At 40.1% G+C, this 23728-nt stretch overlaps 1 long non-coding RNA gene across 1 annotated transcript; it reads left to right on the top strand.

The window, feature by feature from the left end:
- The first annotated feature begins 1081 nt into the window (after window positions 1-1081).
- Window positions 1082-22088, top strand: LOC138441845 (uncharacterized). Its single transcript, XR_011257444.1, has 4 exons — window positions 1082-1641; window positions 10450-10714; window positions 11434-11524; window positions 19573-22088. It is a non-coding gene; the product is annotated as an uncharacterized lncRNA (long non-coding RNA).
- Window positions 22089-23728: the final 1640 nt, after the last annotated feature.

The following is a 23728-nucleotide window of genomic DNA, read 5'->3' as shown; positions in this document are numbered from 1 at the left end:
AAACTAGAGACTACATCCTGCAGGACTCCAGAGCCTCTCACTAAGGCCCTCCCCTAGCTTTGGCTCAGGCCTTGAGGCAGCGGTGAGCCTCTCCCCTGTCCCTGTCTCTACACCCTAATAGCAGTGGCTCTCTGTATGGGCTTCAGTCTGTGAGCCCTAGTCTCTTGCTTTGGGCAGCCTGAGAAAACTAAGAGCCAGTAGGGTTGGGTGCCTGGCTCCCTCAGGGATGACAGCTGGGCAGGATGTGGGAACCTGTCCCTGAAGGAGCTGCCAGCTGAGATCTGTCTCCTCTGAGACAGGACTGGGTGGGACCTTGGAGGGTAAAAGTCACACCTTGGGACTTTGCCCTTTCTGCTCAGGAGAGAGAATTAACAGTCATCTGGTAGAAATTTACAGGAACATCGTTAGCTGACCATGACCAGACCTCAGGATCAGAGAATCTGACATGGAGAAGTCGGCAGCAACCAGCCACGCCCATCCCTCACCTTTTGCTTTTAAAGGGACTGCTGAAAGCTTTCAGTAACTTTGGGGTTCTTAGGGCATGAGCCACCCATTTCCTTGTATGAATCTGTAATAAACCTTTCTCTGTTCCAAACTCTAATGTTTACTATTTATGGGCCTCACTGTGTGTCAGGCACATGGGCTTGTGAATTTGGTAACATTTTGATTACTGTAGCTTTGTAGTATAGTCTGAAGTCAGAAAGCAGATTCCTATCAGGCACAGGCTCAGGCTCCTTCACAAAATTTACCTTAAAAATTTTCTTCAGAATTCAAATAATTTTAAGAACATTATCTCTAAAATATTCTTAATATTATTTATATTAATATATAGTATATGATAATATAGTATATATTTAAGGTATATATATTATATAGTTTATATATTATAGGATATATTTTATGTTATACTATATTGACATTATAATATGTATTATCTAATACGTTACTTTGATATTTACCTTCTTTTAATGTGCAAAATATCTTCCCTAAGGGAGGCGACCAGAATTCCTATGATTTGGCTTAGTCTCGAAGTTCAGCATTGCATGATAGTTTCTGCGTAAGTTTCACATCTGCGTCTCTTAATCCAGAGACTAAACTCACACATAACGTCCAATGAAGAAAGAGGGACAGGATAACCACTGTGAACATTTCAGTTTGAAAATAGGAATATTGGGAAGCTGTGGTAATCTCTACATCAGTGACCAGGAATGAATGACTCCTGGAGGTCTCCTCATTTGGTCCCCTCCTCTTGAATCTGATGGCTTGCTTTAATAGAATAGAATGTGACATAAGTGCTATTTATTATATTACTCCTGTCCTGAGACTTAAAAGGACATGACTGCTTCTAATTTTGTATTCTTAGGGTTCAGGCACCATAGAAGAAGTCTGATTATCCTGAGACTACCAGACTTTTAAGAAAGCCCAAGGGAGCCTCTTGAAGATGACGTATGAAGGAAGATCAAAGTGCTCTGATTGACAGCCCCACAAGAAATCCCAGCCTTTAGGCAGCTCCAACTGCCACCATCTGGGACATTCCAAATCAGTTGAGCCTTCAGTGAGCCCTCTTGGACATTCCAGATCAGTTGAGCCTCCAGATGACTGTAGCCACAGCTCATACCACATAAGGAAGGAACTACCCAGGTGAGCTCAGCAAATCCAGACTCTTGAGCCATGATGATAATTGTTGCTGATTGAAGCCACTAATTTGAAGGTGACTTGTTTCATAGAAACAGATAATTGAAATAGAAACACTCAGAGATCTCCTCAGAGCAATTCTTCTCTTTGTAGATCCTGTGAAAGTTTCCAAGCTGTGGGTGGGGATGTTTTCTTTAAGCCTGAGATGCCTTAATCTCTGATGGCCGCAAGGGAAGGACCTTTTCTGAATGATAGTGGCAAGGAGGGACCTTTTCTGAATACCCCGTTTCTAACAAGTATAGCTTCTGAAAATACAGGACACATTCTCTCAGGCTAACTGTAGCATCACAGGGCTTAAAGAAAATCACCCTTTAAAGCTTTACAATCAAACATGGCATCCTTTGGATAACATTGCTCTCACTTTCTGTAAGCTTATATTATTACCTATCTGTATTCTTCTCCCGTTCCACATAAGAGATTGATAAATCCTCTGTACAGCAGTCAGCAAACTGAATTCATAAGTCTAAGCAGAAAGCATGTTGCTCTTTCCAACTCCCAGCAGGTCTCTCTAGATCGCAGCGCTCTACCACCTACGCACTCTAGTGCTCATGGCAGCCTTGACTGGCCCAAATATCTCTGCACCTCAGCGTCCTGCATGGCAGCTTCCATGAACACTTGGCCAGATTTTCTTCTCAGCTCTCAGGCAAGCCTACAGCTGCAGTTTCTTTTTAGCCTTTGAGAGATGTGGCATGCTGGATCCCAGAAAGACTCTTGGGTCTTAGTTCAAGATCTCTGGGAAGCAGATTAGAGATGAACATATGAGTGCAGCTTTATTAGGAAGAAAGTGGAGAAAGCGCAAGGTGAACTGTGAGGCAGTGAAGAGAGAGACTTTGATCCCACAAGGAGCTCTGGAGCTGGATTGGCCTTGCAAAGGGATTTCAGATTGAAGCAAGTGCCTGGAACTTTGTGTAAGCCGTATTCCCTCAGCTCCTGACTACCAGTGGGCAGTTACACAACAGCTGTAATGAGATGTGTGTGGGAAACAGAAGATAAGTGGTCCTCCATGTGCAGTGTTATAAAGAGTAGCCTGAACACTAGCTAGGATGATTTTGTCACAAACTCTATGGTATAAACCTTCAGCTATTTTATGGCTTGAACATTTTCCCATTTGGCAATGAATCTTTTGGGCAACACTGAGCCAGAAAACCTGAAAAGTTTACATTTAATAAAATATTAGATGATTAAATTGTGTTTCTTTTAAAGAGAGTTGATCGTGTGTGTGCTCCTTAGAGGAAGTATTTTCCACCTACCTTAAGAGTAGTAGTGATATCACTAATCCCATGAAAATTAGCTGAAGAAGCTTCAGTGTTTTTTTAAAAAGTAAGTATCCTAAGAAGACTCTAGCCAAAGACGATACATTTACATATAAGACAGCAGAAGGGGGTTTTAATGTCGGTTTGTGACACATGTCCTTTTATTTTAGTCACTGCTTTTCTAAAGCAGCTTTGTTCATTTTTCCTTCAAGTTGTCTTGTGCACCATTCTAATGTCACTGTTTCGTTTCACTGGAAGAATTTTGCCAAGAGTTTGAATGAGGCCAATTCTTATCAATGTCTTTAGCTGCATCAACCAGAAAATTAGTTAATTTTAATAACAATTTGTTTCTTTTATTCAGTTCACACAGTAAAAAAAAAAATTTGGAATCTCATTTTGTTGAATATGAGACAAGTTACATAATTGAAAGTATAAATTTAGTGCAAAAGTTTAACATTGACTGTGAAATTGCAGTTGATTCTAGAGCAGTGCAGAGGTTAGGGGCGCTGACCACCCTGCCCCTTGCCGTAGAAAATCCATGTTTAATTTTTGATCCCTCAGAACTTAATTTGAAGTAGTCTACTGTTATATAAATCTACACAATATATAACACATTATGTAATATATATTGCATTCATGACATACCTTTTTCTTAATTTTTTCAATATTTCTGATCTGTGCAGTTCATCTACAAGTTTTTCAAATTGTTGCAGACCTCCAAAAATGTTTTCCAATATTTTTATTGAAAAAATCTGTGTATAAGTGGACCAGCACAGTTGAACCTGTGTTGTTCAAGGATCAACTGTATTTTTGTTTTGTTTTGTTGTATTTTTGGCCGAGCTACATGCCTTGTGGGATCCCAGATCCCCAACTAGGGACTGAAATCAGGTCCTTGCAGCAAGATCGCAGAGTCCTAACCACTGGACCATCAGGAAATTTCCAACTGTATGTTTTATGACGGTAATAAAATAAAAATATTGGAGTCATAGTTAAAACTATATTTTTACTAAATTAAGAAACCCATGAGAAATTTCAATTGTTTAACACACAAAATTCATGTTTTCATTCTAACAAGCTGCTATACTCCACCAAAATGAGACTCCAATAGTCCAAAGAAAGGTTTTAATGTTTTTACATTCATAGCGGAGTTAAACTGTGTGTACCATAGCTGATGTTAAATATATTAAAAAAATAATTATTTCTTCATGGTTGTACACATTTTCAGTTGGTTCCTCAAGATGTTTGGACTTGAAAGAACTAATTTGGAAGTGAAAGTGTTTTGCAACATTTTTGCTGGATATAGAATTTTAGATAGAAAAATTTCCATTTTAACCCTATCAAATTGTCTCTCTGCTAACCTTCATTATTTGTGACAGTAAGTTTGCAGTGATTCTTACCTTTGTTCTTCTATGTGTGATTTCTCTTTTTCCTTTGGTTACTTTAGAATTTTTTATCTCATGTATAGAATTTTATTACAGTTTTCAACTTGTTTTAAATATTTTCAACAATTCTTTTTTCTTTTTCCTCTTCTAAGACTCCAGTTCCATGTACTGCTTGATATATGTCACATGTTCTAAGACTCTTGTCATTCAGTAAATTTGTTTCAAAATCTTTTATTTTGTGTGATGCCTGCTATTACACCTACAATTTCACTGTTTTGGGTTTTTTTTCTCCTTAGAGTTAAATCTGCTTTTAGTTCCATTTGGTGACATAATTTCAGATATTATATTTTCCATATCTAGAAGTTCCATTTCATTCTTCTTTATATTGTCCATTCATCTCATTATGTTTATTTTTTAAATACCTGAACATACATGTAAATGCCTTGTCCACTCACTCTGTTTTGCTTTTTCTTCTTCATCTCCTGTGGTTACCAGTCACATCTGCCTATTTCTTCCCATTTCTACTTATTTCAGTTGTGTGCTGGATGTGTGATTTTTACATTATTAAGTGACAGATTTTGTTTTATTCCTTTAAAGAGTTTTGGGCACACTTCTCTAAGAACGGCAGGGTTTCTGTTGATTCCCACTTTTTGTGCAGGTGCTTGGAAATCACCAGGTAGGAAACGGGTGATTTTAGGGCTTGGTTTGCTTGTTTCCCTTCCTCACTGATCACAGTCCTGCATTACCTATTGCCCATTATCTGAAAATAGCTGTTTCAGAAATTTTATTCAGTTCACTCACTTAGGATGGGAGAACTTTTTGTGAGGCTGTTACCTTTTCATGGATGGAAGTAAAAGTATATTAGATGACCTTCCTTTTCAAAATGTGTGTAATTTTGGATCCCTGCTTTGTTATGCTTATTGATAGGAAACTGATTTTCTCCATTTTCAGAAAGCATCATCCTTCAGAGAACAGGAAACCCTTTGAAATTCTGGCATATACAATGAGTGAAGAGAGGTTTTCTGATGGTAATCAGTACTGGGAGGTGAAACTCCCAAGAAAGTCCACTAGACCTCGGTTTGGACTTGGGTCACTGGGAAGGAAGGGATGTATGTACTTAGTTGACCACAGTTTCTTGTTCACTGAGCCTCAAGAACAATCTGTTTGAAATTCTCAGCATTCCCTCCTTTCCTTCAGGCAGTTGTGTCACTATGGAGACAGTCTGGCCTATAATGTGACAGAGTGAACCCACACTTACAGTTTTAATTTACAGTTTTAACTTACACCTTTCTCCCAGTCTCTTCCATATTTCTCCCTTAAGATCCTAGACAGTGGAATGGATCTTCTCTCACTGATGACCCTGCAGTTGCAACTGATTTCAGTTGCAATTTCTGCTGCGAATTTCAGTTTCATTATCTGGACAACCAGTATATCATGACCCAGGCTATGAAGCTTCCTTGTGCTGATTCCTGGATCTTGTGGTCTCATAGTGCTGCTTATACCTGGATAAAAATTCCCTGAAACAAAACACAACTGCATTTCCTACCATTCACCCTCGGAGGGGAATGATAATCGTGTAAGTTTTTCACAGTTATTTCAAAAGCCTGTGGTATTTGGCACAGAAAAGATACTCAGTAAAGTTATATTCTGGAACAGTTTATGTAATCACAGATACAAATTCCTATTGTTGCTGGTAAGCCAAAACTCACATAGTCATGACTTTAATCATCTATTTTGAAAATATTTAAAGTAATATAGAAGTATGGATTCCACAACTTTATTAAAATCAGCATCCCTCTTCTATTATTTGTATCACAAAACTTCTTGGTGACACCAATTTTTCACTCTTACACCTATTTTTCGTTGTAACAGCAATGTTTTTTCCTCTTATCCATGCTGCCCTGCCATTTCAGTCTCCCTGTCCATCTCTCTCCCCCTGTCCATCTCTGTCTGACCCTCAGTCTGCCTGCATGTTGCATCCCAGCATGTTACATCCCCATCATGTTACATCAAACAACAACAACTTTGTGTCTGCCTGGTGGTTTATTTTGGCTCTGGGGGCTGAGGGGGTCTTCTCAAGAGTATGCCCTGTCAGGCTTCTGTTCTTATCTTCTCTGAGAATGTGGTTAGGGGCAGAGGAATTAGTACCAAATGAACAATGTGGATATAGGTAGGTGATCGCTATGAGTAGTTTGTAAATTCGGAACTTCAGTTTTGATTTCCAGTGGATGATGTTTCAAGCTACTAAAATAAAATCATTTTCTGTAGAAATCCAAACACTTTTCCCACTGAAGCACAGTCAACTATTAATATAAAATACTTTAAAGCGGTTTCATCCTATAAGACAAAAATTTAGACCAGGTCCCGGCTAATGAAGTGTCTTGACCTTTCATTACATACTCTGTAGAGTATTATTATTACGTTATTGCCTTACTTGTTTCAAATATAGCTTTATTTAAACAATACTGAAATTTGAGGAAATGGGGAAGGACAGCCATTCTTGAACACGTTTTTTTTGTTGTTTTTGCTTGTTGTTGTTGTTTTTAATAATTTCTCAATTCCTTTCAGTCTACTTGTAATAGACTTCCTGTTACGTTATTGTATTAGTGACCTGCTGAATTATATGACCAAAGTGGGAATGCAAACATACGTTTCATTAAACCTACAAAATGAAGTCACAAGTTTGTGCAATAATTATTCAAAAAGTATTTCCCTGAGGACTTCAAGGTAGATTGAAAACTTTTGTTCTGACACTTAGTGCTCTTTGTCAACTCATCACCTAATTACCTTTGTGGTGCAAGTTTCCCTCCCCAATAGCGGTATGCCTTTGACCTCCAATCATCTACACAAATCTGCTTCTGGGCAGTTGCTTGTTTCATATTCCTCCAGCTGAAGTAGTTCATCTCTCTCACGTTGTTTCTAAAAAAAAAGAGATAATGATTGCTTTATTCTTATTTTCATTCCCCTTTTTTCTACAATGAATGTTCATTGTTTGTATTTAAACATTTTTCACATTATATATGAATCATTGTTTGACTCATATATAATTTGAAGACCTGGTTCTAGTACTGAGTAGAAGGTGAAATGTTCGCTAAAATGTGCCCTTAGAGTGTGGAAAAGCATCTGACGGGCTGAGAGGACCCAGACAGTCCCTCACTGCATTGTTTGCGCTTACCTCCCCTCTAAGTTGTCTCTCAGCTTAGAGACAACAAGCGAACAGCAGTGGAGTTGTTCCATTCCATCTCCAAAGCTCTGAACATTTTGGAATATTATTTAAATACTATGTATATTCAAGAAAATCCAGGCCCAGCAGAAGAGAGAGATACTGAGTTTGTTCACCTCTTTTCTATGTATACAAAACAAGGGATTACCACACATTTTGAGGGGTGTACGTGTGTGTGTGTGTGTGTGTGATGGAAGTTCTACCACTTGTGGTGAAAATGACCCAGTATTCTGAAGTAGCATCTGGGAATAGGCAGGATAAGATCCACTCTGATACTGATATGGTTGGCCCTACCCAACTCATGATAGAAGCCACTTTGTCTCTACTCAATAATCCCAAAATCAGTTATTTTAATTTTAATTGTGAAGAAATCTTAGAATTCAAGGGGCTTTTGTTTGTTGGTTTGGTTGGTTGGTTTGGCTTGATTGCTTTTCCTATACAGGTTTTCTAATTAGTTATACCTGTAGGCTAAGAGCTAGGATCAGAATCACTGTTGCCAAGAAGACACTAAACAAATCTGTTAGCTTCCCTCTATCTCAGTCTTATCAACTATAAATGAGGATGATGGTACTTAACCTTTCTCATAGCATTAGCAGAGAAATCTGTAAAAATCAGAAAAATGTCTGGCAAAAGGGACTAAGATAAACGTTTCAAACTGGCAGTGTGTTAGCTTCCTAGGGCTATACATGCATATATTTTCCAGTGGGATCACACACCACAAATAGAGCAATCTCTTGTTATCTGTACTCTCTTTATAAGTGTTTTTGCTACAATGACTTTCAGACATTGAAGACTGTGAAGGAGTGAGCCCTGATGGAGAAAAGTGCTTACAGAGGGAACTGAATTTTAAAAGTCCTTGAGTTGAGGTCATGTCTCATTTCCAAAGGGAAAACCTTGTAGTAATTCCACAGACTTCCAGTGGAAACATTTAAATTGTACTGTAACAGTCCAGGCAAGAGGACAGACAGTGTGCTGCAGCTGTATTTCAGCTGTGCTTAAGGAATGATAACAGTGACTTGGCAGTATTTGAAGGAAATGTGACAGGAATAAGCCGTAACTAACCCCCTGCTTTTATTGCCAGTGCTCCAGCCACACTGGCCTCCTTACTGTTCGTGACAATACATGCTCTACCCTTAAGACTTGGAACATGTTTGTCATATAGTAAATGTCTTAGTCCATTCAGGTTGCTTTAACAAAAATACCATAGACTGCTTAAAAACAAATTTATCCTCACAGTTCTAGAGGCTGAGAAGTCCAGGATCAAAACACTGGCCAGTTCAGGGTCTCATGAGAGTCCTTTTCTTGAATCATAGACAGTGGTCTTCTCACTGTGTCCTCTTAGTGCAGAAAGGGTGAGGGAGCTCTCTGGGGTATCATTTACAAGGGCACTAATTCCATTCATAAGGACTCCAATCTTACGACCTAGTTGCCTCACAACAGCCCCACCTCTAAATACCATCATTTTGGGTGCTAGTTTTCAACACAAGCATTTTGAAGGGATACAAACCTTTCATCTTTAGCTGTGTGTGTCCAATAATAATTGGCTAAATGATTTGAATAAATAAAATCTCTCACATGTGAGTGTGAGAACATGGAGATTTTGGTAGCTGAAGTTGTGTGCCTTAACATAAATTTTGTCAGAGCAGAGAAGTTGACCTGGGATTCCATACAGCTATGGAGGCAGTGCTTGGGAGAAAGGATGACCTGAGAGCTCAGCAATAGTAATCTGAGAGTCTGAACCATCTGTTGAGATTGAGAGGATAGAGATGGAATCTATAAGAATGCAGCTGTGAAAGGACTAAATCACCCACTGATTATGGCAGGTTAATTCACCTAGGTAATGACTTATTTGTGTTCATGATACCGTCCCTCTTTGTCGGCCAGGAAGCTCCATGAATCAGACCTGCTGTTGCTGACCTGAGAGGAGGCTCTTGTGACATTGACACCCTTGTCATCGGGGAGTGGGATTATAAGAGCATTAGTCTGGCAACTGATTCATAGTGCAAAATCTATGGAGGAAAGTCCAGATAAATTTTTAAGTTGCATTTGTCCCAAGAGTAAGACAAGTTTTTTGGGGATCTTGAAAGTAGAATTCCAGAATGTATGGTTTTTTCTTAAGCCAAGTATCATGACTCATCAATAAAAATATCTTTTTTTCATAGATAAGAGCTAAATGAATCAAAATACAGAGTAATTTCTGCTTTTAAGTTATTATAAAAATTTTGGTTATCATCTAGAAATATGGTTCTCAAACTTAATTGCTTATTGTAATTATACTAGGCGTCACTCCAGTCTGACTGACTGGAGTTATGTAAGTGTGGACTTGGAATACATGAACATTTTCTAAGCTTGAACTAATGCAAAAGAAGCTTGAAAAATTTTAATTTGGAGCAGTTTTCTGGAAGTAGCAAGAATCCAAAAAGTTTCAAGTGTTCTGATTCCTGCTTTCTTGGGCTCAGTTAGGATTCTCTTAGACAATTTTGGTTGTTTTTGTATTTCTTTGCAGAGCTCCTTTTTCCCAGGGAATTTCTCGGTAAATCTGCTCTGACAGTTCAACATCTGTGGCAGTGTAATGACTTAATCGGAACTGTCCTCAACAAGCCTCTGAGATTACTATAAATCCTAACACTCAACTTCTTCTTATTACTTGACTTCTTTCCTTGACTATTTGTTAATACCTCATTCCTTCAAGATTTCTTATTCTTTTTCAGCTACCTTTGATCTCTTAGGGTAATCATTCATTCTGAGAAAATCGTTTACAGAATCTTCTTCTTACCTAAGTTACACAAGAGATGGACAATCATTCTTTTTGGTTAGATGTCTAAAACCTAGGATCCAAACAATTTTTGGATGTTGCTTACTTAATTGAGCCCCCTGTCCCTTTCACATTTTACAGGATTAGGAAGTTCCCTACATTTCTCATCAAGAACAGTGATGCCAGAGTAGTCCATCTGGTGTGTCCGGCTGCAGGCTGGTACCTAGAACCTGAAGCAAGCTGGGGAGATCCCTAAGGACAGAATTTAAAGCCACACTCTGAAAATACCAGAGCAGGTGGAAACAGCATGTTCTTCACTGAGTCTTTAGTTCTGCTTAACTGTGACCTCTTTGGTCCTCAACCCCAGACTCAACCGGAAGAAGGAAATGACTATTTCTATTGGCAGGTTAGTTTCTATATTATTACATCTCATTGCCTTGATATTGGTGTTTTAACAGCTGTGTTTCTTGTGTAATGTTGAATTTCTAATAGCACAGAAAATGACTGAGTCCCTGCACCATACTTTTTAGGCAACCTCCTAATACTACATTGAATTATTCTATTTAAAGGCTTACTTGGACTAGGGTTGTTAGCATATCTTTGCTACTGAGTGTGAGGTGTGATATTAAATTCAAAATATTTTTTCTTGAGGTTGGGTTTCTTAGCAGAGTCTGATTTTAAATAATGAGTATAGTCATTGTTAACAGCAAATTGTTGACTGGCAGCACAGTGAAGTCGCAGCTTTCTGTCATCCCTACACAAGTTCCTCTTTTATTCATAATACTTATACAGTGACACAGTAAGCAGTTAAATTATATTAAAATCATGGAAATGATTGTTTTGTCTGTAAGATACCAGGGAGGTGATTTAATTATTTTACTGGTTGATTTAAAAATGGTTAAGGACGTGTGTAGCATGATCAGATTAGCACTAGGCCACCCCCTCTAGTGTAGACAGGGGCTACAGTAAAGAATTTAAGTGTTATCCAAAACTAAAAGACAGAGAAATGGTGCTCTGCTTTAAGGTCAGCATGAACTAGATATCAGGCTCTTTTGAGAAATTGAGTCTGTACTGACAGACAGTGCTACTTATCCTCACTGATGTCTCTATTTTCCTTCTTGACAGAAATAATAATATGGATAATTTCGAGTATTATTTTAACTGTGTTCTGGTATTTCCATGGTTTTCTTCACTGCAGTGCAAGGAAGATCTAAACGTAAGTAGGCTGGGACAATGTGATGACTGTCATTGAGTCTGTCTATTGTTGGGGCCTGGTGAAGTAAGGAGGTGACTTGGAAGAGTAAATGACTGTCTAAAAGAGCTTTATATGTATTTAATAGAGACTGAAGGCTTGGAAAGCAGGAATATGAAGGGTCATTTCCTGGTAACACTACTTTGGTTAGGAATCTTGGTTTTATTTTGGCTGAATTACTTATTATTCTCAATCTTTCTGTTGTAAAAAAGACGTTATTTGCCCAATACAATAGATTCCCATGTGGACTTTAAACTTTAGCCTCCCTTAGTCTGCCTTCAGTTAAGAATAATGTAGGGGCCCTTTCCCTTAATTCTGCCACCCTGAGTAGCCTGGTTCCCGTAATGGAGCAGATGAGACATCCACCAGTGAAGTATGGGACACCACTCGGTACACTACAGCAAAAGACTGACAAACGGTCACAAGAAGTTAAGTAGAAAGAAACCCAAAGTGTAGACACAACCCACTTTCAAATAAGGGGATAACTTAGAGAGAATCTAAACTTTCTCAAATGTTCTCCTGAAGAAAACTTTCCCCAGTGTTAACTTGAGTGAATACCTGATTAAGTAAAGTTAAAATTTCTTACTTTAAAAGTAATCCCACTGCTGGGCATACACACCGAGGAAACCAGAATTGAAAGAGACACGTGTACCCCAATGTTCATCACAGCACTGCTTATAATAGCCAGGACATGGAAGCAACCTAGATGTCCATCAGCAGATGAATGGATAAGAAAGCTGTGGTACATATACACAATGGAGTATTACTTAGCCATTAAAAAGAATACATTTGAATTAGTTCTAATGAGGTGGATAAAACTGGAGCCTATTATACAAAGTGAAGTAAGCCAGAAAGAAAAACGCCAATACAGTATACTAACACATATATATGGAATTTAGAAAGATGGTAACAATAACCCCATATGCGAGACAGCAAAAGAGACACAGATGTATAGAACAGGCTTTTGGACTCTGTGGGAGAGGGAGAGGGTGGGATGATTTGGGAGAATGGCAATGAAACATGTATAATATCATATATGAAACAAATCAACAGGTTCAATGCATGATACTGGATGCTTGAGGCTGGTGCACTGAGACAACCCAGAGGGATGGCATGGGGAGGGGGGGGGGAGGGGGGGTTCAGGATGGGGAACACGTGTATACCTGTGGTGGATTCATGTTGATGTATGGCAAAACCAATACAATATTGTAAAGTAATTAACCTCCAATTAAAATAAATTTATATTAAAAAATAAATAATCATTAAAAAATAAAACTAATCAGAGATATGAAATACAATATGAATTATGAATCTCTAAAAGCATTTAATTTCATGAATGAATATTTCAGAAAATACTAAGTTAAAAATATATAAATGTCCATATTTTAAAAGTAAATATATAATGTGAAAAAATACTTAAGATGGAATGAATTAGTTTTCTTCTTATATCCATGGATGATATTTATTTTCCATGTATTTCTGATCCTCCCAGTTAGGCGTTATAAAGAATCAATGGTACTCTGAAAAAAGTTTAGAAAAAACAGTCTGATAATTTTCTTCCCTGGTAATACTTTCTATGCATATCAACCAGACAAAAGGTGAGGATCCCTCTTTAAGGAGAACTGTAACAGGAGCCCCCAGATGTTAAGAATCCTAACAATTTCTTATTCCAGCAAAATTCCTGGAGCATATGAAGCACTTGATTTATGCTATATTGAATTACATGTTGAAGCCAATCACTCATTTTCCATGTAGAGAAACTGAGGTCTAAAGACATTCACTGATGAATTTAGTCCTGTTAACAGAACTGAGATTGGGATTCTGAACACCCAGCTTCCAGTCTTGCAGTCCTTTAACTCTGCCATGATGTCTGTCTCAAGCAAGGACAATTTTGAGTTGAAATACAATGTCAATATTTGTGTTCAACACCAGCTGCCAATTGGGACTGTTCTTTCCATGATCTAAGTAAATCTATGTCCATAATGCTGCTGCATTTTCCTAATTTCAGTGCCTCCTAAATCTACCTGCTATAGACCCATACATTTCACAGTGCTGACTTTGTGCAGAGTGACAACTAGAAAATAGATGAAGTCATCCTCAACAGTCACCCAGGAGGACACGACTTGGCATTGCCACTCATCACCCATTGAGGACTTCATATATTTAATTTGTCCAATTTGGCTGAATAGTTCATATTAAGCAAAACTTAATAGAATAGTGATAGGGTAAAGATCAATGCAGTTTCCCTATCACACTTCTATAGGGAGGAAAAATGTTCGGCAATAAAATGACTCAAAACTCTTTAATCTGGAATTGATCCTTTTTTACCCAAGGCGTAGTTTCTGTTGCATCTTTCTGAAGTTTGATTTCTGGGTAGTTCGGAGCAAACCTCTCTCTGGCATTGCCCAAGTTCTTTCTCTTCAATTTTGGAAAACATGAACATTTTCCATGGCGTGGGCTTGCCTGGCCTCAAGGGTGAATGTGCTTAGAGAGCACCAGTTGGATTAGAACATTTATTCTTCCCTCCTCAAGACTCTTCTTTTATCTAACACATCTCCAAAATTGTCCAACCTTTGTTACTTTGGAATTGACACTTGGAAAATTTCTTTATTCCCAATTTTTCTCTGCATTTTTCCATATGGCCTTCATATTTTATTCAAAAGGTTTGTTTTTATAGTCCAGCTCATAAAAACCATATTGAACAATTTTTAAAGTACTTTCCCCCTCCCTCCCTCCCTCCTTTGCTTCCTTCCCTACCTCCTCTCACCTTCTCTCATCCACAACCAAGTTGGTATGAAAAAGCCAATTTTCCCTTTAACCACATATTCAATTGAATGCACATCATATGTAGTTTATCATCTAACCATCTCTTTGCCATAGACAATGTTACCATTTTGATACCTAGATTCACAATCTTATAACTTTTAAGACATAATCAAAATTAAATTTTTCTATGGAACTTACTGAGACCACTTCCAGGAATTCAGAGTATGCTTCCCTTTGCTAATTGTAGTAGCAGAGAGCTAGTAATTACTCATACTTGTGTGCTAAGATTTTTTCCTGTCTCTTCATTCTCTGTGTCTTCTGAATTTCTATGTTCTACTTGAAACATCTTCATCACAGTTGACCTTGCTCTGAAAATCTATAATTCCCATCTTTTTACTCTTCATCAACCTCTCTAATATGCTTATTTTTAACTAGAGTAAAATTACAGATATTTCAGTACTTTGAGTTTCTACCACGATTCAGCTATCTGAAACAGTAAATTTTGGCAGAATATTTTTGTCATAGTCTTTGGCCTCTCTGTTTTTCACATTGCATAGTCTTATTACCAATAACAGTTTATATGTCTGACACTGGTGGAAATATGACTCAAACTTCTGGATACTCTCTGATCTCCATTCAAATCCTGTCTCTCAATTGTTGAAAAATATGGATTCTTTTCCTTTCTCTTAAAATTATCTTTACTGTTTTTTGTGCTAGAAGTATATGAAAGTTAAAGTCTCCTGGGGATTAGAGTTGATATTGTCAGGTTTCCATCAGTGCAATAATAAATTCCACTTGAACAGACCATCATATAGTTGATTTATCAGAACAGTGGAGACCACTACTGTGGTCAAAACTTCATCCACATTGATTCCAGTTTGTAATACAGGTTCTTCTCTTTCTCTTTCCCTTCCTGAGTTCTTTTACTGAGCTTCTCTTCCCTCTGTGTGATACTGATTCCTGCCATCCATATCAAATCCTCTCCTTAGATGAATCAACTCTCTTGGGGAAGTGAGTGAAAACATGGTTTCGTAGCTTTGGTGCTCTCCAGACAGGCTCCGAGAAGCTTGGCCCTAGAGTAATAAATCATTCCAGTTTGCCTGGGACTAGCCTGGTTTCAGTAATGAAAGTCATATCTCAGGAAACCTTTACTTGATATGAAAATCTCCAGTTTTCTATAATGGGTACAGAAGGTTGGAGGAAATCAAAACCAATGCAACAGCCCCCAAAATAGGTTTGAAAGCAACAAACTTTTTAATATCAGATGAATACAGCATAGATTATCTACCTTTTTTAGTCACTGTCACTGTTTTTTTTCCCCCAATTACTGATATTGGCAACCATGATTTGCAGTTCACAGTGATGAATCAGGAGAAGGCAATGGCACCCCACTCCAGTACTCTTGCCTGGAAAATCCCATGGACGGAGGAGCCTGGTGGGCTGCAGTCCATGGGGTCGCTAGAGTCGGACATGACTGAGCAACTTCCCTTTCACTTTTCACTCTCATGCATTGGAGAAGGAAATGGCAACCCACTCCAGTGTTCTTGCCTGGAGAATCCCAGGGACGGGGGAGCCTGGTGGGCTGCCGTCTATGGGGTCACACAGAGTCAGACACGACTGAAGTGACTTAGCAGCAGCAGCAGCAGTGATGAATCATATTGCTGCATCAGTCTGAGTGATATGATTTGTGTGCATGTAAATGCATTGTAATCATGAGCATTACCCATCCGTCTCTGACTTTGTCAGTTAACTGTTGTGCATTGTATTGAGATAGTGCTAAAGTTCTTTGAAAGAATATTGGCTGGCATTTCTCAAGTTTGACAGTGAAAACTCAGAGCTCTAAGAAGCTCAATGAACCCAAAGCATGAGAATCATGAAGAAAACTGCACAAAATCACACCTTAATTAAATTACTTAAATCTAATGATAAAAGGAAAATCTGAAGTCCAGAAACAGAAAAAAGATGTGTTATTCTGTAATAAGAATTACAGCAGACTTATCAGTGGAAAAAAAATGCATGTCAGAGGAGAGTAAGGGTAACTTCTTTTAAGTATTAAAAAAATTTTTTTAAGCTGTCTACAGTCTACCAACCAGAAATAAATTTCATACACAAATGTAAAATACTTACTCATCCCTGCAAAAGGTTAAAGAATTAATTGCCAACAGAGCCTCACTGCAAATGTCAAAGGAAAGCCTGTAATCTCAAGGAAATAGAACATGTGGAAATCTGAATTTGTAGAAGAAATGAAATTCATTGAATATAAATCTAGAACAAATACAGGACTTTTTTCCCCTTACAACTTAAATCTCTTCAGGAGATAATTGACTATTTAAAGCTAAAAAAATGACATATTTGTAGTTTTATGACGTATACAGAAATGAGTGAGAAGAATAGTACTTACACAAGAATGAGGTAAATGGAAGTGTATTCTTATATGATCCTCAAAGTGCCATGAAGTTTAATATTGCTTGAAGGTGGTCTGTATTTTAAAAGTATACTATAAATAGTTATCTAAGAATTCATCATAATGTAAAGCAAAATTATAACATAATTCAGTTCAGTTCAGTCACTCAGTCGTGTCCAACTCTTTGTGACCCCATGAACCACGGCATGCCAGGCCTCCCTGTCCATCACCAACTCCTGGAGTTCACCCAAACTCATGTCCATTGAGTCGGTGATGCCATCCAACCATCTCATCTTCTGTCGTCCCCTTCTCCTGCCCTCAGTCTTTCCCAGCATCAGGGTCTTTTCAAATGAGTCAGCTATTTGCATCAGGTGGCCAAAGTATTGGAGTTTCAGCTTCAACATCATGAGTCCTTCTAATGAACACCCAGGACTGATCTCCTTTAGGATGGACTGGTTAGATCTCCTTGCAGTCTAAGGGACTCTCAAAGAGTCTTCTTCAACACCACAGTTCAAAAGCATCAATTCTTTGGCTCTCAGCTTTCTTTATAGTCCAACTCTCACATCTATATATGACCACTGGAAAAACCACAGCCTTGACTAGATGGAACTTTGTTGACAAAGTGATGTCTCTGCTTTTTAATATACTGTCTAGATTGGTTATAACTTTCCTTCTAAGGAGTAAGCATCTTTTAATTTCATGGCTGCAATCACCATCTGCAATGATTTTTGGAGCCCAGAAAAATAAAGTCATCCACTGTTTCCCCATCTATTTCCCATGAAGTGATGGGACCAGATTAAACATAATTAAAAATAGTCTAATAGGAAAAATAATGCAGAGAGATAAGCAAGTTCAAAACAAATAGAAAGGTGTTGCACACAAGCATATCAATAGTAACATTACACATAAATGGTCCAAAGTGAAGTGAAAGTTGCTCTGTCATGTCCAGCTCTTTGTGACCCCATGGACTTTTTATTCTCTAGGCCAGAATACTGGAGTGGGTAGCCTTTCCCTTCCCCAGGGATCGAACCCAGGTCTCCCACATTGCAGGCAGATTCTTTACCAGCTGAGCCACAGCAAAGTCAGAAGACCCAACTAAATGTCAGACTGTCAAATTAGATTAAAAAACCAAACAAGACACAACAATATGTTGTCTATAAGAAACGCAATAAAAATGCAAATGTTGCTGAAAAGTAAAGATAGAAAATAATATATAGCATGCAAACACTAATCCAGAGAAATGGAAAGTGACTATATTAATAGCAATCAAATTAGATTTCAGAGTATAGAATCTATTTACAGGGATGGAGGACCATGTAGAAATGATAAAGGGTCAATTTTACAAGAAGATAAGACAGTTCTAATTCTCTGTACACCAAATAGCAAAGTTTCAAAATACATGAAGCAAAAAACCTATAGGTCTGTGCGAAGAAATTGGCACATCTACAGCATATACTCGGGAATGTCAGTAACAGTGTCTCGGTGATTGACAGGACAAGTAGAGAGAAAGTCATTAAGGACACGGTAGACTTAAGCATGACTCTCAACCAACTTCACCTAACTGACAGTTATAGGGCATGCCACAAATAGCAGAGTACAAATACAACTATTTCTCAAGTGCCTATAGACCATTTACAAAGTATCATTTACTTTATGAGCCATAAAATTAAGAAAGATTTCAGCAAAATATAAGGTATGTATCTTATTCATCTCCTTGTTAGCATGAAACTACTGTGGAAAAAAAAAATCATTAGTGTGGGATCCTTAATGGAATCCTGGAAGAAAAAAGGACTTTTGTGGCAAAACTGATGAAAAACAAATGAAAGTTTTAGTTTAGTTAGTAATATTGTTAACAATGTTAATTTCCTTGTTATGATCATTGTACTATAGTATTAAGATATTAACATTAGGGGAGGCTAGGTGAGGAGTATATGGAAACTCTCCACTATTTTTGCAACTTTACTGTAGGTCAAAATAAGATTTTTTAAAATGTAAGTCAGGTTTTGCCTATTAGTAAACTGCTGCCATAGTTAAGGTAGTAAGAAAGACTTAGGTTACAGACCTAGGTTATCACTTATTACCTATGTAACTCTGGGTAAGTTACTCAAGTCCTCTGAACCTTTGTTATTTTAATTTGTTAAACAGATGTTGATACCTTAATTATAAAATTGTTATGAGAATTAGGTATGTAGGTTATGGGCCAAGTACAGCGCCTGGCACATAGGAGGCAGCCGCAGACTGTTTTTCTTCCCACTGCACAGCTGAGTGGACCTGTGTGCTATGCCCCTACTCTTTTCGAGCCCATAGTCCAGACAGAAAAACATTCTGATCATTTCAGCTTTACTGTACATGATTTCCTATCCGAGGACACTCCTCATTCTACTTTGTACCGGTTGTGATTCAGCATTAATGATTCTCATGAGCAGGCAAGGAGAGTAACAGAAAAGATGACAGTACGCTCTACTATACAGCGAACTCCTTGAGAAGAGGATTCGTGTTTTTCACTTCCCTAGATTCACCACCCAGACCTGAGTACAGGGCTTTTCACAATTATATTGAAGTTAGTGGAAAGTAAGAAAGGAAGGGAAATCTGACCACACACCCAGTGAATGAGGCTGTGGCCAATGGCTTTTTGTTTTTGTTTGGTTTTCCATTGAAGGAGGATCTGTGTCCCCTACATCCTGGGCCGCTGCAGCCTTTTCCCTTCTTTTTCACCCCTAGTGGTTCCGTGCCAGGCAAAGGGCCAGCAGAAGGATGATGTTAAGAGTTGATTTGTCTTCTTCCAGTCATATGGTAATAGAAAATTTTATCAGTTCAGTCATTTTCCTTTCTTTTCCTCTAGGCTTCAGCATGATTTGGGAGACCTTCTGGCTTCCATCCTGTTAATCATGCAGCTTTCAGTCTGCAAGCTTGAGATGAGGGATCCCACCACTGGAACTTTAGCTGTTCTGATACAGGCTTGCTGGTGGTATCTTCTCCTGTGCTGCCTTCTGGGGAGAGACTGGTACCTCCTGCCGACATGCTGAATTGCCCTCTGAGGGCAAGGAGGTGCTCACAGGCCTTGCTACCTCATAGGTGGGTACATGTTGGAAGCACCTGCCCTGGCCATGCTGGCTCTGCTTCCTCCTGGATTCATGAAGGCTGCTCCTGCCAGTGCTGGGCTGATCTGCCCCGAGTGTGAAGACTTGGTGGATGCCACGTCATAGCACCTGCCACGGCTGCTGTCACTGCTGCCTTCCCTGCCCCTGCTGCCATCCTTCTGCCAAGTATTGCAGGTTGTGTGATGGCAAGAGTACGTGCTCCTGTAAGACTAATAGGAGGACTCTCGGGTTCCTCGCTCCCCATTAAGCATAACCAGAAGAGATGACTTTAAATAGCTCAGAGATGATGTGAAGTCAACCTGATGCTGACCTGATCTTGATGTTCTTCTCCGTAGATATTCATGACCTGTGCTGAGGGGGAAGAAACAAATAGAGAAGGAAATGAGTGAAAGGCCTCTCCCTCTCCCTTGAATAACTCAAGGGCTTATAATCAAAAGAATTTTTGATGTCAAGTCCAATCCCTTTAACCCCCTGTCATATGGTAGTGATTCATGTTTTGCTTGAACAGTTCAAGAGTTAAAAAGAGCACAAGTGACTGTCCTCACACTGCTTTATTTTTGTACACTTTTTGTTTGTACAGATGCAGAATAGATTCCAAAGGCAGTACATGTTTTCACATGAGCCTCACAGCACCAACTGCTTTGTAGCAGCAAAGCACCATGGTTCCATTTTCTGCCGAATCTTAGGTAGACTCTTCTTGCCCTCTGCTTCTGCTGTTGCTACTGCTGCTAAGTCGCTTCAGTCGTGTCCGACTCTGTGCGACCCCATAGATGGCAGCCCACCAGGCTCCTCTGTCCATGGGATTTTCCAGGCAAGAGTACTGGAGTGGGGTGCCATTGCCTTCTCCAGTCCTCTGCCTCAAAGGCAGCTAAATCCACTCTGTCCCAGCTGGGATGGCCTGAGCACTGCTAGAGCTCTTCCCTGATAGTCTCGGGAGGTTGTTCCAATAAATGGAAAGATCTCCAGCACTTAAAGAGCAACACACCTGAAAGTAAAAAGAGCAACTGGTGGCAACTTTCAGATGGAGACGTTCCTGTGAATTGATTGCCTGTGGAGATCCATGCCTGTGGATTGATATCTTAAATTCAAACAGTACTGTTAACCGTTGGCCTAGCCATATTCTACTCACTCTGTTCAAAGAGGGACCAAGTCCTGTGCATTCTACTTCACTTCTCACATCCACCTCTTTTTCTTGACAGGCCAAGCCCTAATTTGGATTAAGTACATTAAGTACATCACTGATCTCATCATATTAGTCGCTCAGCCATGTCCGACTCTTTGTGACCTCATGGACTGTAGCCCATCAGGCTCCTCTGTCCATAGAATGGCCCCCTGCCATCTGCTAAAATAAGTACATGCAAATCCCTACCTCCATCCCTCCCTCTGGCGTGCAAGGCCCATTGAACATCCCCAATCACCCTCTCTGGTGTTACTTTCCACAATCCCCCTTACACTCTCAGTCGAAGGTCTCTTCCTCCACAAGGGCTTGGTGAACCTCTGGGGCCATGTCATATCTCTCCTTCCTTTGAATCCATGCCATATCTGGGAGTCCTGACACAGACACACCTAACAGCTTCAGTTCCACATTGGAGTGTGCATCACCGTCTTTGTTGTGCTCTGTGATTCTTAAAGGGAGGGACTGAAATGCCTAGACTCACCTGGTCAGCTCTAAGGTCTTTGTAGGCTTAAGCCATTTGAACCATGTAATGCAGCAACATAGATTTGTTGCTTAAGGCTATCTTTTGTGAAGACAGCTGAAAAGACGAATTGTCTCTTGTCCCAGTTTCCTTATCAACCTCATAAGGATCTGTTTCCATAGCACCTACAAGCACAGTGTCTGGTAAATGCGGTGAACCCACACACAGCGCCCTTTGAGACAAAGGGGTCGTCTAGGCAGACCTGGCCCCCCCCTCAGTCTGGCTAGTAGATTCCAGGCTGAGGCAGCCAGCAGCGTGATGATCACACAGCTTGGTGAAAGAAACGCAGCCTGGATTGTGTACTGTCGCCCTCACCTCTGAGCCAGGTGAGGCAGGGGCCCTGGTGCCTCGAGCTACCTGCAGAAGTGTGTGGGACAGCCTTACTGACTCTCAAACCTCAGACTTGAATTCCCCCACCCTTCCCTACCCCCAGGCCTACTCACGTTCCCTTGCTCATCAATCTGAGCAGCTTAGCTTTCCTTGTAGGCCAGAGGTCAGCCAACCATGGGCTGTATCCAACCCGCTACTTGTTTTGGGAATAAAGTTTTACTGGAAAACAACTTTCTTTTACACGTTTTCTATGGCTGTTTCTGTACCACTGTGGCAGAGTTGAGTGACTGTAACAGAGACCATAGGGCTTCACAAGACTAAAATGTTATCTTGCCTTTTACAGAAAAAGTTTGCCTACCATGTCCTAAACCTCTGTGTGTCTGGAACTTAGTTCACCCGAAGCACCTCCAACTCTCATGTATTTTATTACTGAGAGACTGCTTGTAGTTGGTCTCTGCTCTTCTGTCCAAACAGCCTGAGCAAGGGCATGTGTTCCTTAGGGCTTCCAGGGCTCGCCTCCCTGGTGTGAAATCCATCTTCGCTCCTTAGTAGCCTGTAGCCTTGGGAACCTCACTTTACTCAGGCATGAGAGAGGCGGTAGAAGATGTGCAGTGTATGAGTTAATATAGTCAGTTCCAGCAGGGACAGATCCAGTAGGATGTTAAGTAGACGGGAGTGGATTTCAGCACCTTCCTTTGTAAGAAGTGCATGGAGAATTTGGCGTTGGGTATCCCGAGTATGTGTGGATTTTCTCCACAGGCAAAGGAAGGTGGAACTTGCTGTTTCAGCTCTTCCCTGTCTGGATCCAGTTCCATTACTGCCACATTTTGGACTCAGCACCTTGGGGCTCCCAAGTGCTTTCCTGTGCACACACCTCACCCTAATCCCCTTTTAGCCTCAAACCCCTAGAGGGTGGGACAGCCCAGAGCAACTGAGGATGGGACAGGGTCAATGATTGTTGACCACTTAGCCTATCATGCCAGAGATGATCGAGCCCGTGGATGCAGATTGGCCCCCACGCAGGGTGTGGAACCATGGTGGGCAGTCTGGAGGGCCATCCTCTAGCCTGATACACCAGTTCCCTGCAGCCTCTGCTGTGTGCTGCAACATGAGCAGCTGACAACAATACTGCAACTTTGGCTCTCTCAGAAGCCTCCACCTCAGCCTAAGCCACTGTGCCTGGCCGCTTTTAATCCTCTCTTGTCCACTGTGAACTGTCACCACCTCACACCCATGTGTCCTTGGCCCCCAACAACCTCCCTCCCCCAAAACAGTGCCGCCCTGCTATAGACCCTGTGACCCTCTGGGGGGATATGGGAGCCTAAGTCTAGTCTTCCAAGGTTCTGGAAGGAGGGAGATTACTGAACTCACAAGGTGTGCTGCATTCAACATTTGGATCCACCACAAGGAGGAGGCTTATTGCCAGTCACAGGCCAGTGATAGTGAAGTGAACACAGATCTGGGGGCCTCAGGAAGAATACCATGGGGCCATGGGTCAGGAAGCAAAAGTTGTGCAAGAGATGCTAGAATTTACCACATAGACTGGAGGATGTGCTGAGGATGGAGTCAGCAGGCATCAAGCCACAGAAGGCATTTTAAGGCCAGAGGGTACCAGAGGAGTTTATAGCAGGGCTGTGACAAATGACATTTAGGTTTTAGGAAAAGGGTTCCAGTAGCTTCTTGAAAAATGGCTTTAAGAGGAACGTCTGTGGAATCTGACCGGTTATTAATATGAGGCTCCACAACAGTCTAGGCAAGATATAGTGACCTGATTTAAGACAGTAAGTGTTGAGAGAAAAGAAGAGGTACCAAATTCAAGAATCATAAAGGGATTAAATCAACAAGACATGGTGATGAATTAGGTGGGGTG

Source organism: Ovis canadensis, chromosome 5 (assembly GCF_042477335.2).
Source record: "Ovis canadensis isolate MfBH-ARS-UI-01 breed Bighorn chromosome 5, ARS-UI_OviCan_v2, whole genome shotgun sequence".
Taxonomy (NCBI): domain Eukaryota; kingdom Metazoa; phylum Chordata; class Mammalia; order Artiodactyla; family Bovidae; genus Ovis; species Ovis canadensis.
Note: the sequence above shows the minus strand (reverse complement) of the source record. Positions and strands in the feature narration are given on the sequence as shown.